This window comes from Lipotes vexillifer, unplaced genomic scaffold (genome assembly GCF_000442215.2).
Source record: "Lipotes vexillifer unplaced genomic scaffold, Lipotes_vexillifer_v1.1 scaffold571, whole genome shotgun sequence".
Classification (NCBI taxonomy): domain Eukaryota; kingdom Metazoa; phylum Chordata; class Mammalia; order Artiodactyla; family Lipotidae; genus Lipotes; species Lipotes vexillifer.
The window spans coordinates 1193497-1214299 of NW_006790468.1; the positions used below are offsets into that span (position 1 = coordinate 1193497).

Sequence of the window (20803 nt, forward strand, 5' to 3'; positions counted from 1 at the left end):
AAATTATTACTTTGCACTACTTCTTTAAGATTTCTCAAAATTTCTCAGAATTTCATTATTTGCAGATCTTATAACAATGATAAAAAATTTTTAAAGTGGTGATCCAGTTCTACCTCAAAGCAACATATAATCTGCTGTGAGACTAATTATAATATTCAGAGGTTTCCTTAAGAATAATTCCTTTCCCTACAATAATCAAAACAGCAGGGAAATGGCACAAACACATACATCAGTGGAACAGAAGAGAGCCCAGAAATAAACCCATGCACTTACGGTCAATTAATCTATATAACAAAGGAGGCAAGAGTATACATGGAAAGAAGACAGTCTCTTCAACAAGTGGTGCTGGGAAAACTGGACAGCTACATGTATTATAAGACAATGAGATTAGAACATTATCTCATACCATATTTAAAAAAAGGTCAAAATGGATTAAAGACCTAAATGTAAGACTTGAAATCATAAAACTCTTGGAAGACAACAGAGGTAGAACACTTCTGACATAAATCGCAGCAATATTTTTTGGATCTGTCTCCTAAGACAAAGTAAAAGCAAAAATAAACAAATGGGACCTAATTAAACTTAAAAGCTTTTGCATAGCAAAAGAAATCAATAAACTGAAAAGACAACCAACAGAATGGGAGAAAATAATTGCAAATGATATGACTAACAAGGGGTTAATATCTAAAATAAACAGCCGATACAACTCAATTAAAAAAAAAACAAAAACTCACCCCCAGCCAAAAAAAACACACCCCAATCAAAAAACGGGCAGAAGACCAGAACAGACATTTTTCCAGAGAAGAAATACAGATGTCTAACAGGCACATGAAAAGATGCTCAACATCACTAATTATTAGAAAAATGCAAATGAAAACATCACCTCACAACTATCAGAATGGCTGTCATCAAAAAAATCTACAAATAACACAGGACTTCCATGGTGGTGCAGTGGTTGGGAATCTGCCTGCCAATGCAGGAGAGAGGGTTCGATCCCTGTTCCGGGAAGATCCCAAATGCCGCGAAGCAACTAAGCTCGTGCACCACAGCTCCTTAGCCTGTGCTCTAGAGTCTGTGAGCCACAACTACCGAAGCCCGCGTGCCTAGAGCCTGTGCTCCGCAACGAGAGAAGCCACCACAATGAGAAGCCTGCCAACGCAACAAAGAGTAGCCCCCGCTTGCTGCAACTAGAGAAAGCCAGCGCGCAGCAACGAAGACCCAACGTCGCAATCAATTAATAAAAACAAGGGCCAGAAGTTCCCCTAAACTTGATGAAAGCAAAATTTACAGATTCAAGATGCTCAGTGAGGGGCTTCCCTGGTGGCGCAGTGGTTGAGAGTCTGCCTGCTGATGCAGGGGACACGGTTCGTGCCCCGGTCCGGGAAGATCCCACATGCCGCGGAGCGGCTAGGCCCGTGAGCCATGGCCGCTGAGCCTGCGCGTCCGGAGCCTGTGCTCCGCAACGGGAGAGGCCGCAACAGTGAGAGGCCCGCGTACCGCAAAAAAAAAGATGCTCAGTGAATCCCAGGCAAGATAAACAGGAAAAACAAAAACGAGACCCCACATCCACGCACATCATAATAAAAGTGCTGATAATCAAAGAGAAAATCCTGAAAGCAGCAAGAGGAAAAACATTACAGAAAGGGGAAAAATGATAAGTGACCACTGACTTCGCACTAGAAACAATGGGCACCAGAATAAAAAGGACAGACTTTAGAGGGCTGAAAGAAGAAAAATGCTAACCTAGAATTTTTATCTGATGGAAATCTCCTTCAAGAATAAAGGCTAAAAGACATTTTTAGATAAAAGGAAAATAAAATTTGTTAAACCGACTTCCACCTCAGAAAATCCCTTAAAAAAATTCTTAGGCTAAAGGAAAAGGGTACCAGCTGGAAACTCAGATCAGGAAGGAATTAAGAGCACCAGAAATGCTAAGTATGTGCATAAGTACAAAGGACTAGTTTTTCCTCTCAATTTCTTCAAAACACATATGCCCATGTAAAGCAAAAATTTTATTATGGGTTTGATAACATATGTAGATGAACCAATTTACATGTACAACCAATACCTACTATAAAAAATATCTCTAGCCATACCATCATGACACCTAGTGATTTAAAGCAAAACTTAGTTTGAGATCAAAATACTCTTATCACACAACATTACACAGTTGGCCCTCTATATCCATGAGTTCCACATCTGCAGGTTTCACCAATCAGGGATCAAAAGTATTAAAAAAAAAAATTCCAAAAAGTTCCAAAAAGCAGGGAATTAAATTCCCTGAGGGCTGGCAATTATTTATCAATACATAGCACTGACATTGTATTTACAACTATTTACAAAGCATTTACATTGTATTAGGTATTATAAGTAATCTAGAAATGATTTAAAGTATACCCTAGTATGCACACAGGTTATACGCAAATGCTATATACCATTTTATATAAGGAACGTGATCAGATTTTGGTATTGGGCTGGGGAGGCACCTGGAACCAATACCCTGCAGATACCGAGGAACAACTGTACATCCTTAAATACATATATAGTTTGGAGGGGCCCCCAATTATCTGATGAAGTAAAGGAATCTTAGTCCAAATGTGTCCTACATTTCTCAGTCACGCAGTCAAAGTTCTACATCTCACATGACACAATTCATTCTAATGTCTAGTATGGTCTGCTCAAACCATCTTTGATTTCCCTTGTTTCTTTAAAATTTCCTAAATTTGGGCAGTGTCCATTTTATTTTTCTATTTAAATACTTCCTAGGGTCTCCACATTGCCCTAGACTCGATGTCCTTTATATTCTTTTTCTTAAGATGATTTACATTTGTGATTTCACTTTCTTTAAACCTTACATTTTATAGACCTTGTATTTTGTAGATTTCCCATCCCATTACAGCCTCAACTTCTTCCAAGCATCAACTGTTTCCCAAACCTAATGGCCAATCCTTTGAAAGCTTTGAGATACTGCTGACATGTTATCAGGAATCATGTATTGATATTTTCGATCACCTAAAGAGGTGTTCTAGTTTCTTAAGAATGCTTCAAATTTAAATCCTACCAACTTGACAATGCAGCCATATAATTTTGAGTTCATAATTCAATTTATGAACACACACTAAATGATATTAAGCCCTGAAATCTGGGCTCAACATACAAAGATCACACCAATTACAGTCATTTAAAAAAAAAATCTCCCATGTGACATCTTATTTACCTGTATCCTCTGAGGAAAGACTGTCCTTATTAAGGTAATTATTCCACTAGGGCCAAAAACATAAGATTCTTATTATTTAGGATGGAAATAGTTCTAAAATGGATTCATTATTCTGCAATCCTGAAGAAAGAGTAATGGACAAATTTTATATTTAAGATAATGTGGTAGAGTACAAATAGTATGTGATTTTAATTCAGAATATAAGAGTTCGAGTTTTAACTTTTGCCCGTTGTCTAACCTCTAAATCTTTCTTATCTGTTGTGAAGATCAAACTAGATAATGTACCCAAAAGTGTTTTGTGAGCAATTAATAAAAAGTGCTCAACAAATAACTAGTTACTATTAAAACCATCACTACATACCACTTGAGAAAGAACTGATACTTCCTGAGACTCTTGGGGTGCTCAATGTTTTGTGTTTCTTGTATGCTTCTGTCAGTATTTCAGCCTCCTGCCTGTTGTCAGGTTAAATATCACTTGACTTGAACATACAGTATCCCTTCTGACCTTTCTAATTAGGTTGCTTTTAATTTGTAGTAATCTGTAGCCTCAGATGAGTGTGATAGACTTGTAAGAGTAAACAAGCTCTAAGAAGGACTACCTCCAACAAACACAAAAACACATTCTAAAGTTACAATCCTTTCTTAGGAAAGCAATTTGGCATCATATATACAGGTTCGTACATCTTGAGCCCGTCTCCCTAACTTTGAAAATCAATCCTAAAAAGAAAACCTAAATAGAAAAAAGTTTTATGTAGAAGGATGTTTGTAGCAGTGTTGCTTGCAGATCCTGAAATTATAAGCTGCATAACTGTCTCACAATAGTTAAGTGATGTAACACATCTATAAAGTATAGTGTAGCTATTAAAAATATCATAATTTTTAGTTTATTACAATAAATCTGTATAATCTATGAATGAAAGGAGATTATTAGGAAAAAAGGAGTAGACTTAAGAAATCTTCTCAGGTGGCAGTGTCTTATTTAGTTAAACATGCACTTACCATGTGATCAACCTATGCGCATCCAAGGTATTTACCTAAGAGAAATGAAGACTATGCCCACATAAAGTCCTGTACCTATTTAGAGCATCTTTGTAATGGAAATGACAGAAATGCCTCTACACAGATGACTGGATAAACACACTGTTATGCCATACGATGGTGTACTGCTCATTCATAAAAAGGAGCGAACAGTGCCACAACAGGGATGAATCTTCAAATGTGGAATAAAAAGCTTCACACAAAAGAATGCGTACTGTGTGATTCCAAAATGAATCAGTAGCATCAAAAAGCAAATCAGTGGTTGCTTGGGGTTGGGAAGCAGAGAGAGGATTACCTGAAAAGAAGTACTTCTGTATATTAATTCTGGGGTTGTTACATCAGTGTAGAGATTGATTGGTATTGGTGAACCATATACTTTTTAGTGTAGGTAAATTAGACCTCGATAAAGTTGATGTTTTAAAAGATGACTGTATAACATGAACTGAAATTACGATAAAACTAAAGAGATCAAAACAATATGGTATTGGTACAAAGAGAGACAAAGAGAGGGACAGAACAATAAATTCGAGAAACTGAAAAAAAAAAAAAAAGAAATCTTCTCAGGAGTAAAAGCATCAGAGATTTACCAAAGCCCCTTCTTTGCTTACTTCTACATTTTCATCCGTGGTCCAAATAGATAAGGTAATAAGTTAAAGAAACTCTGGATAAATGCGAGAGGTCTCTTAGCTATATGGATCCACATACTTTTGTGGTGAATCATGCCCTAGTGCAGGGGTCAACAAACTTTTTCTGTAAAGAGCCGGACAGTATACATTTTAGACTTTACAGGCCATATGGTCCCTCAACTTCTCAACTGTGCATCTGTAGCACAAAAGCAGCCATAGACAATAAGAAAATGAATGAGCACGAATGTGTCCTAATAAAACTTTATTTATGAACAATGAAGTCTGAATTCCATATTTTCTCATGTGTCACAAAATATTATTTTTCTTTTGATTTTTTTCCCCCAACCATTAAAAATTCTAAAGGTCAATTCTAGAGAGCAGTTCAAACAAAAACAGTTGGTGGGCCAGATCTGGCCTGTAGGCCAAAGTTTGCTGACCTCTGCTCTAGTGCATTTACTCTCGACTGTTCCACAAAAAATCAAATGCAGATAATTCACTCTCAAACTCGAGCAGACCCAAAGTTAAGCATCAGGGCTTTGCTTTCAACCTTTTCATTTATACTCTCAGCATGTACATTTTTTATTTTAATAATGAACGGGAATTTCAGATTATGTTTAATGGAGGTTATTTTATTATTTTCTTTCAATGACCAGGGTGGGTTATGGGGAAAAGACTTTAAAAACAAGACAGGGGCTTCCCTGGTGGCGCAGTGGTTGAGAGTCCGCCTGCCGATGCAGGGGACACGGGTTCGTGCCCCCGTCCGGGAAGATCCCACATCCCACGGAGCGGCTGGGCCCGTGAGCCATGGCCGCTGAACCTGCGCGTCCGCCACGGGAGAGGCCACAACAGTGAGAGGCCCACGTACCGAAAAGTTAATAGTTTTTGAGGTTATGATGTTTCCTAGCAAAAGAAGAGTGTCTTATTAAGTTCTAAAATTTAACAGTATTAGTTAATTTTTCTGTAGACAACATTACTAATTATGTGAGAAAAACAGATCAAATACTTCAAATAACAACTTGGTTAAGTTTTGTGGGTTTTCATATTTACTAATGCGTAAGCCAAAAGGTTTACAAATAGTTGGTGTAATGAACCAAGAATATGCATTATTTTCTTAGGTAACATCTGATCCAATTCCTTACCATATGCCTACCATAAAAAATAGGTTGGGGGGCAAAAACCATTTAAAGCTACAATAAATGGTATTAAAGCACCAGCATATAACACCAATTACATTTTTATAGTTTTATAATTAGTTCTATTTTAAAGCCATAGTAGTAATTAAACTCTGGACTTAAAGGGACTAGGAACTGTGTCTTAGCCACCAAAATGCTCAATATATACTGAATGAAAAAAATCATTCTATATTTTATGAAATGTAAATTCAGATCATGAAATCATCTAATATCTGAATAGCGACTGTTTATAAATGCCTTCATATATATGAATACACAATGCTCATTTTATAGAGACGTAAACAAGACTTTTCCTCAGACTTTTTGTACAGGTGAAAGCATTTACCAAACAGAAAACGAGTGCAACTTCCCACTGGCACTACTCCAAACTAGTCCCCTAATACCTAGAGGCTGCTGCTACCTCATGCATCCATTACAAAAACAACAAAATTACATGAAAACTGGGACTTCCCTGGTGGTCCACTGGGTAAGACTCCTGTTCCCAATGCAGGGGGCCCGGGTTCAATCCCTGGTCCGGGAACTAGATCCCGCAAGCGTGCCACAACTGAAGAGTCTGCATGCTGCAACTAAGAAGCCTGCATGTCCCAGCTAAAAGATCCCATATGCAGCAACAAAGACCTGGCACACCCTAATAAATAAATATATATTTTAAAATTACATGAAAATTTAATTGATTCACATAAGTCAATATACACAAAGAGTAACTTAAGCTGCTTATAAAATATTCTTAGTAGTCATACTCCTTGGACTGTTTTTAGTGAACATAATCATTGAGCATTAGTGGTATCCATTGAAAACAGGTACTAAAGTCTTTAAGAATACCTTAGTCTCTTCAGCATAGTAAATCACTTACGCAAATTTTGCAACAAAATTCATTTGTTTAGCAATGCCTTTTCTTATCCATATGACAAAGGTAAATGTAAATCCAGGTGTAAGTACTTCTGGTAGACCATTAGCCTTCACAGACTTAATATTAGAAGTCTCTAGGAACCACCATCAACACCTAGTAATCCGTTATTTATCTGGGGGTACAAATTGAATCACACACTTTTCTAGTGGTGTTGGACAAGTCACTCAGGTGGTAGCTAAGCCAGAAGCCATAAATATTTTTTTGATATTTGCTACTCATTTGTCCATGTACTTCATGGGGGAATTACATACTTGTTTTACCAGCATTAAGAACAGTATTGTATGACTGACTTGACTGTAGTAAGGAAAAGTCAAATTTTACATTTTGAATAAAACTTGGCAAAAAAAATGTGTTATCAATATACAGACTCCCAGAAACTAGAAATCTTCAAAGACCCTAGCTTAAATCTTCTAACTAAGATTAGAAATTAAGATTGTTTCAGCACCAGCATTAAGACATTAAACAAAAGTTAACCAAATATTTATGTGCAAGAATACTTTAGCTCTTTGAGGATCAATCTCAGATATCATATTTCTCAAGGAGATTAAATAGGGTAAATATATACTTACTTAATGCAAACATAAGACAAGGTATTTTTTTTTCCTTAGAATTCTCTCAAAGGCGAATCACCATATATCTGAGTCCTTACAAAGTCTCTTATATTACAAGGCATTCTCTCAATTGGTTTAGTTTAAGAAATAAAATACTGCTTATGGAAATTCTTTTTTTTCTTTGAAAAACAAAATACTGTTTAGAGAAGATCTACACAATAAAACAACCTCAATCAATGCTAGTTTTTCATGCTTTTACATATCACCTGAGAGAAGTAGGTCAAATCACTTAGATGGAAATGAAGATAATTATTAGATAACGCAAAGTGGCTCTAATGAGTCCAAGATACATGTGAAATGTCCAAGATATATTATGAAGTGAGTCCCCCAAAAGCAGTATTTCTAAATTAATGTTCTTATATGTAATTTAATATGCCATCACCCTAAAAGTGGAACAAGCAGACATTATATGCCTCATGACATAATGTAATACAAAACAGTACCACCAATGAAGAATTACTGCCTTAAAAAAAACCCAGTAAACATCAATCTAATAATAAAGCTACTAGATCTAAATACTGATTTATCAGAAATATGAGAGAGAGCAAAGTCAATAGATAACACAAGGAAGCAATCACCCAATCTAGAATACGGAAAAAAGAAAAAATTCACCTCATTTCACTGTCAATGAAATTTTAAAAGAGGAGGAGAGGGAGGACTATTATATACAGTAAAAGACTTAAAAGTCAAATACATTGTATAAACCTTGCTTGAATCCTGATTCTAACAAACCAACTATAAAAAAACTTTTGAGAAAATCAGGGAAATCTAGATATAGAATGGGTATTAGATGATATTAAGGAATTTTGTTAGCTGTGATAATAGCAAGAAGATTGCATTTTTAAATAAGTTCTCATCAGTAAGAGAATTTATGCTTAAACTGGCTACTGTCTGGGATTTGCTTTGAAGTATTCAAAAAAGTAAAATATGGGTATAAAGATTTCACACACTGTTGAATATGGATGATAGATCTCCAAGGGTGTACTGTACTATTCTACTTGTGCTTGAAAATTTCCATAATAAGTTTAACAAAATAACAATATGACAAGCAGCCATGTGAAGCAGGTGGTATTTAAGCTGGGCCCTGAAGGATAGGTACAATTTGGACACTCCCCCACCACAGACACACACACACACACACACACACACACACACACACACACACACACTTTTAAACAAAACATTTATAAACTGCAGCTTGTAAAGGGGGTTACTCTCCAGAAAGTTAACTGACTTACGGTCCAAGCTGTTGTTTAAACCTAACATCACTTATTATTTCAACCATATTTTTGACAAGTAGTATATGAAATTTAAAAAAACAAAACAAAACTGATTTCCAAATGAGCATAAACCTCTTTGCACTAATTTCTATCAGACACCATCCCCCAAAGAGAACAAGAGAATGTACTGAGCACTTGATTTTATGCCAGAGATGATACTAGGCACATTATATTTAATTCTCATTAAATTCAGCAAAGTAGGTATTGTATTCCTACTTTACAAATAAGGAAATTGTGGTCAATTTCCCTACCCTAATAGACAAAGCTACTAAAATGGCAGAGGATTCGACACCATCAAGACTTCAAAAGCTCCATGCTCTTTTCCATACCAACGAAGCATAAACCATCACTCTGTTCCCCAACCTTCCTTTTGCTAAACTATTCCAGTCCCCTGGACAGCTCTTTGCCATTTATCTCTTCATGTGCAGATCCTACAAATCCCTTAAAGTTTGGCTCAAATGCCACTTTCTCCATTAAAACCTCCCCCAAGTCATCTTTTTCTCAATTCTCATGGCATTTAATTTGTACTTTTCAATGTATTAATATCATCTTATCCATTAGACTTTAAAAGTTCTCTCAAACAGAATTATGATAGAAAAAACATGTACCACAATTTTGCACTTTCTGGTTATGCCAGTGTTCTGTGAAATGTTAATAGTCATGAGGAAGGAGACCAAAAGAAGGATACTAAATACTGTAATAGTGAGAGAGGGAAAATGATATTATCAACTATACACCCACTGAAAAGCATGAAATGGATATATTTATGCATACATGGAAAAAATTCTAGGATACTAAGTGAAAAGGCAAGGTGAAAACAGTGTTTCTATCATTCCACTTTTGTAAAAACAAAACAATCAGAAAGAGTGACACAACCATTAACAGTGGTCACATCAGGAAAAGGGTATGCATGATTTTTATTTTACATTTTATAGTTCTATACTCTGAATATTTGCCATTTGTTACTTATATTTTTAAAATATTTAAAACATACATGTTAAAAATCACTATAAACAAGTTAACTTGGAAATCAATAGTCGTATATGGTAGAACTCAAATATACATACACCTATACATAAGAGAGGTATCATGACTTATCAACAAACATAACAGAAAAACATCTTTTCAATAAATTAAGCATCACTTAAAAATATTCTCTGGAATTCCCTGGCGGTCCAGTGGTTAGGACTCAGTGCTCTCACTGCCATGGGCCCAGGTTCAATCCCACCCCTTATCTGTAAACTTTTAAGGGTTTTTAAGATGATATAAAGGAATTTACCCAGTACCTACTAGAGTAACTATCTCTAGCCACACCTTCATGAGACTTAGAGTTTAAAAAAATCAAAATCCAATTTGTAGATCTAAATATTCTACCATCACTTGATTTAAAGGAATTACACTTGTGGTCAGCACTTAGTTTTTTAAATTTAAGTTAGTTCTACCCTACTCTTTGATATATTTCTGCAAAGTGTTTAAAAAAAAACAACGGAGCCAACCAAATCATACATTTAAACACAATATATTTGACAGTATGCTATAATAAACATGATTTACGTATTTCTAGCTTTCAAAGCATTTCATCGTATTGTTCTTTGTAAGTATTCTTTGACAAAAAGTTAGGAAAGAGGTGAACTGGTTTAAAAACAATTTACTATTACTCCCTACCACGGACCCGAATTCAGAAAATCCCAATGGAAGCCAAAATACTCCAGTTTCACACAGCAATGTGAATACATAAGATTAATCACTACAGGAAGCTAACTCCAAGTCTGGTGCCCTGAGGTTAATTATCCCTGGTAAAATACACCACATTAAAATCTGAGATGGATCAAAGATGTGCCTTTCTCAGTACACATAGTGAGGATCTGTAAATTGATCCTCAGGAAACTAAACGTGCTAACATTTTGGAAACACTTCATGTACTCCTCAGGGATATTAGCACCTCAATTTTAAGGTCACTGGTTCTCAAATCCTCACAGTATATCAGAATCTAGATAGAAGGTTTGAAAACTACTAACACTAAGATCCCACCTATCTAAGACTTATTTGAATTAGTCTGGGCAGGGAGAAAGGCACAGATTTTTATTAGTATTTTTAAGCTCTCCAGGCAATGCTTCCCTGTGCAGATAGGATTGAAAGCCTTACATACACACCATACCACCTACAGCTAAGGGACATATTCACAAGCACCCTAATGGTTTTCCAACTAAAAAATTTTGTGTCATTCATCATGGTGTAACAGAAACAGAAACCAGAACCAAAAGATCTAGAATATGGTACCATGTTTGCCTCTAACTAGCTGAATGAACTCATACCACTTGAACTCTCTGGTTCTGTTTCCCCATTTACAGATGAGAATAACAATGCTTCCTTATAAGGTTATTGTGAAGACTAAATTAGATAATACGTGAAACTGCAATATAAGTCCTTTCTAGAATATTAACTCACCATAATGAATGAACATATTTTTTTCGGTTTAAGACTCAATATATAATCCTTTGACACAGTAATTTCTCTTCTGGTAATTTAACTTACATAAACAACAACAATAACATAAAAGGATGAACTGAATAATGGTATTTGCTGCAGCACTGCTTGCAGTGGTTCAAAAACAGAAAATGAACAACCTAAACTCGACAAAAATGCGTTAGCAAAATAAAAAGCCATACACTAAGTATTACAAGTTATTAAAGTTATAGGTACTAATACAATGAAATATCCATGATATTAAATAAAAAGACCAAGTTGCCTAAGGTGTGTAACCTGATCCCAGTTTTGTTTAACAAAAGAGGGGCAATGTATATGTTTGTGTGGAGTATGAAAAAAATAAACATCTAACTTTGGTAGGAGAGGAGGTACTGTTGGCTTTATCTTTTTATATTTCTGTGTTGTAAGGCTTGTTGACGTTAGCAAATTAAAGTTTTTTTTAAAAAGGTCCTATATTAATACAGTTTAAACACATTATAATTTAGAAGCTTTATCACAGTCAATACAGTACAAGCAATCTTGTGCTATTTTCAGTTCATTTTAGTACTAGGCTGAATGCCCAACAACCGAAGACTTGTCTAGAATGGCTACCTAGTAATTTTCAATTGTTACACAGTATCAATAGAATCAGTATGGCACCAAGGAGAAATAACTGAAGAAATGTTAATTAGGCTGTAACAGAGGACTAAAGGAAATCATTTGAGTTCATGGTCTGAGACAACTGGAAAAAATAAAAACCACTTTAAGCAGCAGACTTTAGTGCAGTTTTTAAAAGATTTTTTCTTCAGACAAAAATTTTCCAAAGTGTGTTCCTTAATCACCAATGCACAGTGTTCTTTAAAATAAGAGGTTCCTCGTCCAATACATTTAAGATATGCTGCTCCCCAGCACCCACTTGTTCTTTTGCAAGCTGAGTACATGGTCATTCTGGAATTCATTCTCTGTGATAACAGCATAGTAAAGGCTCTGAGAAGTCCCACAATTAAAACTGTTTAACTGGGAATTTCCTGGCAGTCCGGTGGTTATGACTCCGCGCTTACACTGCTGAAGGCCTGGGTTCCATCCCTGGTTGAGGAACTAAGATCCTACAAGCAGCACAGTGCGACATGCATGCATGCATGCATAAATAAATCTGCTTAACTTTAACCCAGTATTATTCTAACTTTCTGTAAGCATGTTAACACAAAGCTGATTATTTTGAGAAGCAGCTATTTCTAGTCATTTCCAAGAAAAAAATGAACGAGTTATCTATTTCAACTTTCTTGAACTTTTGTCTAGGAAAAGTCATAACCTATGACGGTTAAAAGGTTTTAAAATGTTTAGTTCATGATAGGCATAATAAATAGTCTAAGAAAAATATTAGCTGTACAAATCTTTGAATTAAACAAATATGAGGAAATTTTTTAGGTGATGAATATGAATTGTGATTTTTAAAAAAGTTCCTCAAATATTCAAGAACAAGCCTTGAATTGGTGATGTTTCCCAATGACTTTAAAGTGATATGACCGGGCTTCCCTGGTGGCGCAGTGCTTGAGAGTCCGCCTGCCGATGCAGGAGACGCGGGTTCGTGCCCCGTTTCGGGAAGATCCCACATGCCGCGGAGCGGCTGGGCCCGTGAGCCATGGCCGCTGAGCCTGCGCGTCCGGAGCCTGTGCTCCGCAAACGGGAGAGGCCACAACAGTGAGAGGCCCGCATAACGCAAGGAAAAAAAAAAAAATAAAGTGATATGACCAAACCAATTTCCTAAAGACATGAAAGTTAAAAAATAAAATAAAATTCTAAGCTGTTGCTTAGAAAACAACAAAAAACCAAACACCTAGACTGCAGTGTCTGAAAAGAGAAACCAAATCTATGTCAGTTTCAAGGAGTACTAAGTTATATGCCATAAAGTGTCTGTGGTAGAAATAGTCTTGAGTATAATCTAAATGAAATTTACTCTATATTCATTTAAATAAAAATTTTTGGAAGAAGGCACACCAAGTAACTCATAGGAAATGTACACAAAACAAAAACTAATCTTAGGAAAATAACTAAGCAAACACTAAATAACAAAAACAGTAAGAACTTTAACTTCTGAAAGACACAAAGATGGGGGGGGTGACACGGCACATTACAAAAAATTTTCATTATCCAATTCCCTGGAGACAACCTTATTTCTAACACTAAGCTTTAAAAGAAATCTCTTATATGGGGTATTATAGAGAACACAGAGTTGTAATAGAAAATATGCTCAACAACTCTCTTCGCAGATGCAAGGTTTCAGAATCTCATTTTTTTAGAGTCAATCCCTGAAGGAAAGTCATATGTCTAACTCCTCTAACACAATCCAGGGAAAGCGATTCACAGTAATTATGTTAAGGGTTGCTGGAAAATATAGTTTGAATCTTCCCAAGATGTAATCTTGGATCTCCAAAGTCTTCTTCAGAATTATTCAAACTTAAAAAGGCCCTGGATTTCCCTAGTGGTGCAGTGGTTAAGAATCCGCCTGCCAATGCAGGGGACAAGGGTTTGATCCCTGGTCCGGGAAGATCCCACATGCCGCGAAGCAACTAAGCCGGTGCGCCAAAACTACTGAGCCCACGCGCCACAACTACTGAAGTCCTCGCGCTTAGAGCCCGTGCTCCTCAACAAGAGAAGCCACGAGAGTGAGAAGCCCACGCACCGCAATGAAGAGTAGCCTCCACGCACCGCAATGAAGAGTAGCCTCCGCTCACCGCAACTAGAGAAAGCCGGTGCACAGCAACGAAGACCCAACGCAGCCAAATAAATAAATACATTAAAAAAAAAAAGGCCCTTTAATCCAGTGTGCTGCTACCTGTATCTCCGATGAACTCTTTTCAATTCTCCTCCTTACCTCCACTTTAAGTTCCGCCATTCTCCCCTATCTGGGTCACTACACATACTAAACCCTCTGGCTAAATGCTACTACTTCACCCATCTCTGGACTAAATTAACTTTTCTAAGTCTTTTTATAGTCAACTTTACCTCTTCTGGAAAGCTTTTCCTGACCCCCCCTGCAGTGTCTACCTGAGTCCAGAGCACTTTTGCAACACCACCTCCAGTGGCACTTAGTGTACTGCACTGTGTAAACATAAGCTTAATCATCTTCCTCTCCACTGTAAACATAATCATCTTCCTCTCCACTGTAAACATAAGCTTATAGTTACAGTAAAACTATAAGAACAAGGATCACTGTACCACTAACATCTAAGGACAATCTGGCACATGACAGGCCTGCAAACCTCAAAAAATGAATGCAAGTTTCTGGTAGTCTAGCTTGATGAAATGATACAACTTAGAATATCCAGAGTAAGAAATGGACTGAAATTCAGGTAATACTCCATGAGTATCTTCACAACCCGACTTACCATAAAAATTAGCAACAATTTATTTTTGGCAAGATCCTTGAATACTCCTATTTTTGCCAGTGTAGGAGCCAAATAATTTAGAGATTAAATTAAGGCACCTTTGGATGAAAAGCAATCAATTATATTTCAACTGCAAGGTGGTCCAAGAAAACATCTGTAGGCAAAACCTGGAGCTATCACCTTCTCTAAACTCCAAATCTTAATTCTGTTTATGTTAAATTGGTTTCAAATGACTCAGGTTTTGCCAAAGAAAGTACAACGTTTTGCATTAAATCATACTAAAAGTGCTCATACTACACAGATGTTAAATCAATGACCTGGTCACCAAAATGGAAGACACAAGTAGCTCCTTCCTGTATACAATTCTTTGTTGGTATGTAACAAAGTCATACCATAGTCCATATTTTTCTCTACCAACAATTTGCCTCATTTGACTGCTTAGCAAAAGACCTGTACTTAGAGTCAGCCTGCCTCTGCCATTTATTTACCTTTTTTTAACGTGAGAATGAATAAAACCATCTTATACATTAGTGAAGACTATCTCCTGCTGATCTCTTTCAGAAACAGTGCCTAAAATCAGAGATTACCACCTTGAGATCTAGAACTTGCTACTCTTGACATAAAATGTCCAGTAAAACTGAAACCACAAAGATTTCTCTAAAACTAGTCTCTCTACACACTTTTTTTCTGGGGGACTAAAGGAAAAAAAAGAAAAAAGTTAACCCCCCCATACTATTTTTTATGTACTCTGGCGGTTTTATTTTCCTAGGCAGGTATCGAATATGTGGTTTTGTAATGTCACTTTACAGTCCATTTCACCAAATCCCTTCCAGGAAGCAGATTTTTGGAGATTTTTATGGTCCAAATATACATATCACCCTAGGGAGGTGAAAATGACTGCCTTCTTTTGCTGTCCCATTTGCAGTCAAAGTATTCTGACACCCTAACTACCCCTTCTCCCTTCACACTTCTTCCCCCTTTTTGTATTTGGTAGCTACAGTGAAATTCTGGAATATATATATATATATATATATATATATATATATATATATATATATATATATAGTACACAATATATATATATATATATATATATATATATATATATATATATAATAAGGTGTACATCTAGATGTTTTCTAGTACTCTAAAATCTTTTCTCGCTCCATAAGAGAATAGTAAGAGAATAAGAAGTGAAAATCTGTGATACGTAAACTGAAAATGGATGGGATTACAGAAGCTATATTTGCAGAGGTGGTATATACTAAAGAAACTATCTTTTTGCCAACATGCTTGAATAACCATCCCTTTTAACTTCTTTTTTTTTGAATTTCTGAAATTATTTTTTTATACAGCAGGTTCTTATCCCTTTTTAATTCTTTAATGCACTTTAGAAAAACGAGTCAGGCAAGGGCCAAATACAACTTTTCATTTTAAGAAAAATCAATGAGGGACTTCCCTGGTGGCGCAGTGGTTAAGAATCCGCCTGCCAATGCTAGGGGACACGGGTTCGATCCCTGGTCTGGGAAGATCCCACATACCGTGGAGCAACTAAGGCCCTGCGCCACAATTACTGAGCCTGCGCTCTAAAGCCCGTGTGCCACAACTACGTGCCTAGAGCCCGTGCTCCACGACGAGAAGCCACTGCAATGAGAAGCATGGGCACCACAACGAAGAGTAGCCCCCCCTCGCTGCAACTAGAGAAAGCCTGTGCACAGCAACGAAGACCCAGTGCAGCCAAAAATAAATAAATAAATAAATAAATAAGATAAAATAAAATAAATTTAAAAAGTCAATGAAACAAAACCTTCTACAATTTCAATAAGAATTAAAATGACCCTCTGTGGGAATTCCCTGGCGGTCCAGTGGCTAGGACTGAGCGCTTTCACTGCCCTGGGCCGGGATTCAATCCCTGGTTGGGGAACTAAGACCCCACAAGCCTCGCGGCATGGCCAAAAAAAAAAAGACACTTTGGAAGCTGACACTTGTGTTCAATTAGGCAAGCTTTAATTTCTCATTTATAAATAAGTTGGATCTTTTGAGTTACTGAAAGGAAAAGTCACTAGGGAAAAAATATTAAGCTTATGTCTCTAAGCATACTGCTACATGAGAATCTGAGAAGAAAAAGCATATGTCACGCACCTACCTATACAATGTTCCACTGGAAAAGCATGAAAATAATATTTCTCTGAAAATTCACTTTTCCACTGCAAAAGCAACTTTAAAAAAAATGTCTTCTATCTATATTGCTAAATATAAAAATCACTATCTAAACGTTAGCTTCTAAATGATAGGGTTTGAAGAAACCTTTTTCCCACCACATCAGAATTCAGGAGCGAGAGACATTAGGAGTTAGGCTGATGGTAATCCAAATAGCTCCCTTATTACTGAAAAGCTACACTGGAAAGCATAATCTAAACCTAGAGAAACAGGGCTTCCTAACACCACACCCCATAATTGTCCTAACACAGTCACAGGTAGCACCGGACAACCATGGTCCTCCACCAGAAAGGGACAGAGTCTATCCCTGGTGGCCTCCAGAAAAAGCAAAGTGCTTTCTGCAGGGGGCAGGCTCCCAAAGAGAAAGAGGAAAGGGGCTGAGCCGTACTTGATGAGTTCCTTCTTACAAACTCATCAAAGGGAAGAGTGAGAAGGTGGGACAAGAGGAGCAAGTCAGACTATTTTTATGCTTTCTTAAGAACAGCAAAAAATCTAATAAGTCACAAACCAATTTACACTATTATAAGTACAATTATTATCTTAATCACACCTGTCAGTAAAAATGGCCTTAAACTGTGAATGCAAGCTAGACGAAGCCATATGTGGTACAAACATTCAGATGTTTAAAATATGTATCCACAAGTCTTAAAAACATGAGAAAATACAGAATATTTTCCTATCTTAGAAACGCAACGAATTCAAAGGTTGTTAAATTAGAAACTACAAAGAACTTGAGTCCAGGAGACAGAACCAACCTCCACTTAAAATTATGAAGATCCTATCAGTATCTATAAAAAGGGGACCGTCTGGTCACTGAGAAGATTGGTTTTGGATGTCACACCTGGCCCAAATCTCTGATAATTACTTCTGTAAATAGGATAAGTACCTGCACAAGAAAATAAATTATCTTTCAACACCAGAAACGTTTATAGACAAGTATGGAAGGTTTAAGAGAAACAAAATCCTCATATTCGTATCTGTGTTAAGACTGCATTATTTGGTTTATATACTTGTAATACCTAAGAAAAACTGGCCTATTTAAAGTGACAACCTTGTAAGACCAACTTTAATACGGCAGTAATTTAAAAAGCTGAAATCTTACTAATACCAAAACATCAAAGAACTTTAGACTCAAATTAAGAAAACCATGTGTTAAAAGTAAACAGTTTAAACTGTTTGAAGATGTTTACGCTTGTTAATCGCAAATCTAACTCGAAGATAAGAGACCTGTGCAAATAACAAAAATGAACTTTACAAAAAACTGAACTTTAGAAGTGAGAGCGTGAAATGGACATATATACACTACCAAATGTGAAATAGCTAGCTAGTGGGAAGCAGCCGCATAGCACAGGGAGATCAGCTTGGTGCTTTGTGACCACCTAGAGGGGTGGGATAGGGAGGGTGGGAGGGAGACGCAAGAGGAAGGAGATATGGGGATATATATATATGTATAGCTGATTCACTTTGTTATACAGCAGAAGGTAACACAACATTGTAAAGCAATTATACTCCAATAAAGATGTTAAAAAGAAAAAGCTTAAGAACCAGAATTCTGAAATATAACTTTAATTTTTTAAAAAATACGGCTTACTTCATACAAAAACCGCCCTCAAGGACACCGAAAGACAATTCTAAAATAACTGAATTTCACCAAAAATTGGACTTCTAAAGACATTCTTGAAATAAGGGAAATGCCAGCAACTATTTAGGACTGTGGAGATAAAGCAAATCATTTTTAAAAAGCAGGATATTAAAAAACTAAGAACAGAAACGTATCCAATTAAAACTATTTATCTTCGTGTTTTTAACCGGATTCCTAGCCAGAAATCCTTAAATCATCCTCCAATGCTCCAGGTCACATGGTGAAGAGTCACCTATTAAACACGAATCCAAGCAGTAAACAAGCTTTTAAAATCCTTAGGTAACACCCTTTATTAAAATTTTCTTGGTATACAATACCTTTACAAGTATTACATTTCTCTCAAGCATTTAAAAGCCTTTTTCTAATAAAGCTTTCCTCAAAAACCTTCACCCCAAAAAATCTGTCACCAGTTTTCTTAAGTTAAAATCTCACAAAGTACTAAAGTCCAGATTTTAACATGATTGTCTTATTACACCTAATACATCCGCAATTCCCATCCTACCCAAATGTTTAAATATGTGTTACAATGAAAAGCTAAGAAAAATCGTTTTTCCCCTATGTTCTCAGAAGTAACAGTAACTTTTACACGCGTCTTTGGGCATACAACTTTTAACAATTTATCTTCCCCAAATTTGGCCCAGTTCAGATACAAAACGACTGCTAAAATGTTTGAAGCCCCTAATCTCTTCTTTGGTTTTAATGTACACATTTCCCCAAGTATCGAAATCTGTTCCGATAACAAAAACACAACATTCCTAACACACCGAACCCAAGTCGCCTTTTCTTTCTAAACCCACACCTATCTACCGGAAGCTTTTCCTGCACACACTCGGGCCCTCGAAAATTCCCACACTTGTTTTCATAAGCCCACGCCTTCCTCTTCGCCCACTTTCAACTCGCACGCTTCTCGGGATCCACCCGGCCTCTCCCCCACCCCCCATTCCCGGCCCAAAGGCTGGGCGAGCGGGCGGACAGCTCGGTCTCTAACCCCGAGCGCGCCGAAACCAAGGAAGAGTCGGGTGGGCCACCCAGCGCCGCGAGGCTGAGGCGTGGGGAGGAAAGGAAGCGGGAAAGCCGAGAGCACCCCCGCCGGGCCCACACCCCCTTCCGGCACCCCTCCCCCGGCATTGTGCGAGCGGGCCCAAGGCCGCAGCCGTTCCGGGCAGCCCGCAGGCCCCGTCCACCCTCCCTGCGGCAGGCGGCCCCCGCCAGGGCCGCCACACAAAGCCCGGGGAACCAACCCCGCGGCGCCAGAGCACGGGGAGAGGGTGCAAGCGCGACTGACTTACGGGGCTGCTGCGGCCGCGCTGCCTCAGCCGGGGACACCGACCGTTGGGCACACGGCGGCGTCGCTCTTGGCCGTCCTCCCCTCCTCCGCCTTCGGTGGTGGCAATATCTTCTTTCTCCACCTACCTCCCTCCCCCCCACCCCACCTCCTCCTTCTCCTCCCCCTCCTCCTCCGAACCACCGAAGTACCGAGGGTGAGACACAGAGACTCACAACAACATGGCTGCCACCGCCGCCTCCCCTCCCCTCCCCCCAGGCCACCGGGCGCGCGCAAGGCACTCCGGGAAATAAGGGAGGGGAGCACTCACCGAGGTGCCGCTCCTCTCAGTGGCTTCCGACGCTTCTCCCGCGCTCCGCGCGCCGGCCGGCGGGAGCTCTGCGCGTGCGCACGCTCTCTGCGCTCGCGCGTTTCGGCCTTCCCTCCCGCGTGTGCTCCCCCGCCCTCACCTTTTGGGGCTAGCTGCCGGTTCTGGGCTCGGCTGGGGCGCCAGGCGGGAGTTCGCGCCGTGCTCGGGAGCGCGCTTCGGGCTCTGGAGGCGCAGGCGTGGTGTTTCCGAAGTCGGCTTACGTCTCTGTCTTCCCGCGTGGGGCCTAGTCTTCAGAACTCGCTTACCCTCGGCTTCCTGCCCCGTAGCTCATTGTTCTCCCCCGGCTGCCTGTGCGGGCATCAGCGCCCCCGACCGCGGTGTACTCCTCGCACTTCGCTTTCGTGGTGCTGGCACCCACAAGAGCCGGACAGTAATCCAGGCCTTTAGGTTTCACCCTTACCCTCTCCCCGAAGCAAGACGGTGGAGACACAACTTGGGTGGAAGAGTGAACCCTTTAAGTGGACTGTCATTCTCCTAGTCTTTACTGCATGGGCAGGTGGAGCCGGCTCAGCAGATTGCCGCCTCCCTTACCCCCCCCCCCCCCCCCCCTGCCACT

General features: G+C 38.5%; 1 protein-coding gene across 2 annotated transcripts in view; it reads right to left on the reverse strand.

The window, feature by feature from the left end:
- Nucleotides 1-20133, reverse strand: part of PUM2 (pumilio RNA binding family member 2) — a 91718-nt gene extending 71585 nt beyond the window's left edge. For both annotated transcript variants that reach the window (XM_007463751.1, XM_007463749.1), the window contains exon 1: nt 19882-20133. The gene's annotated coding sequence lies outside the window, so the exon portion shown is untranslated. The remainder of the gene's footprint in view (nt 1-19881) is intronic.
- Nucleotides 20134-20803: the final 670 nt, after the last annotated feature.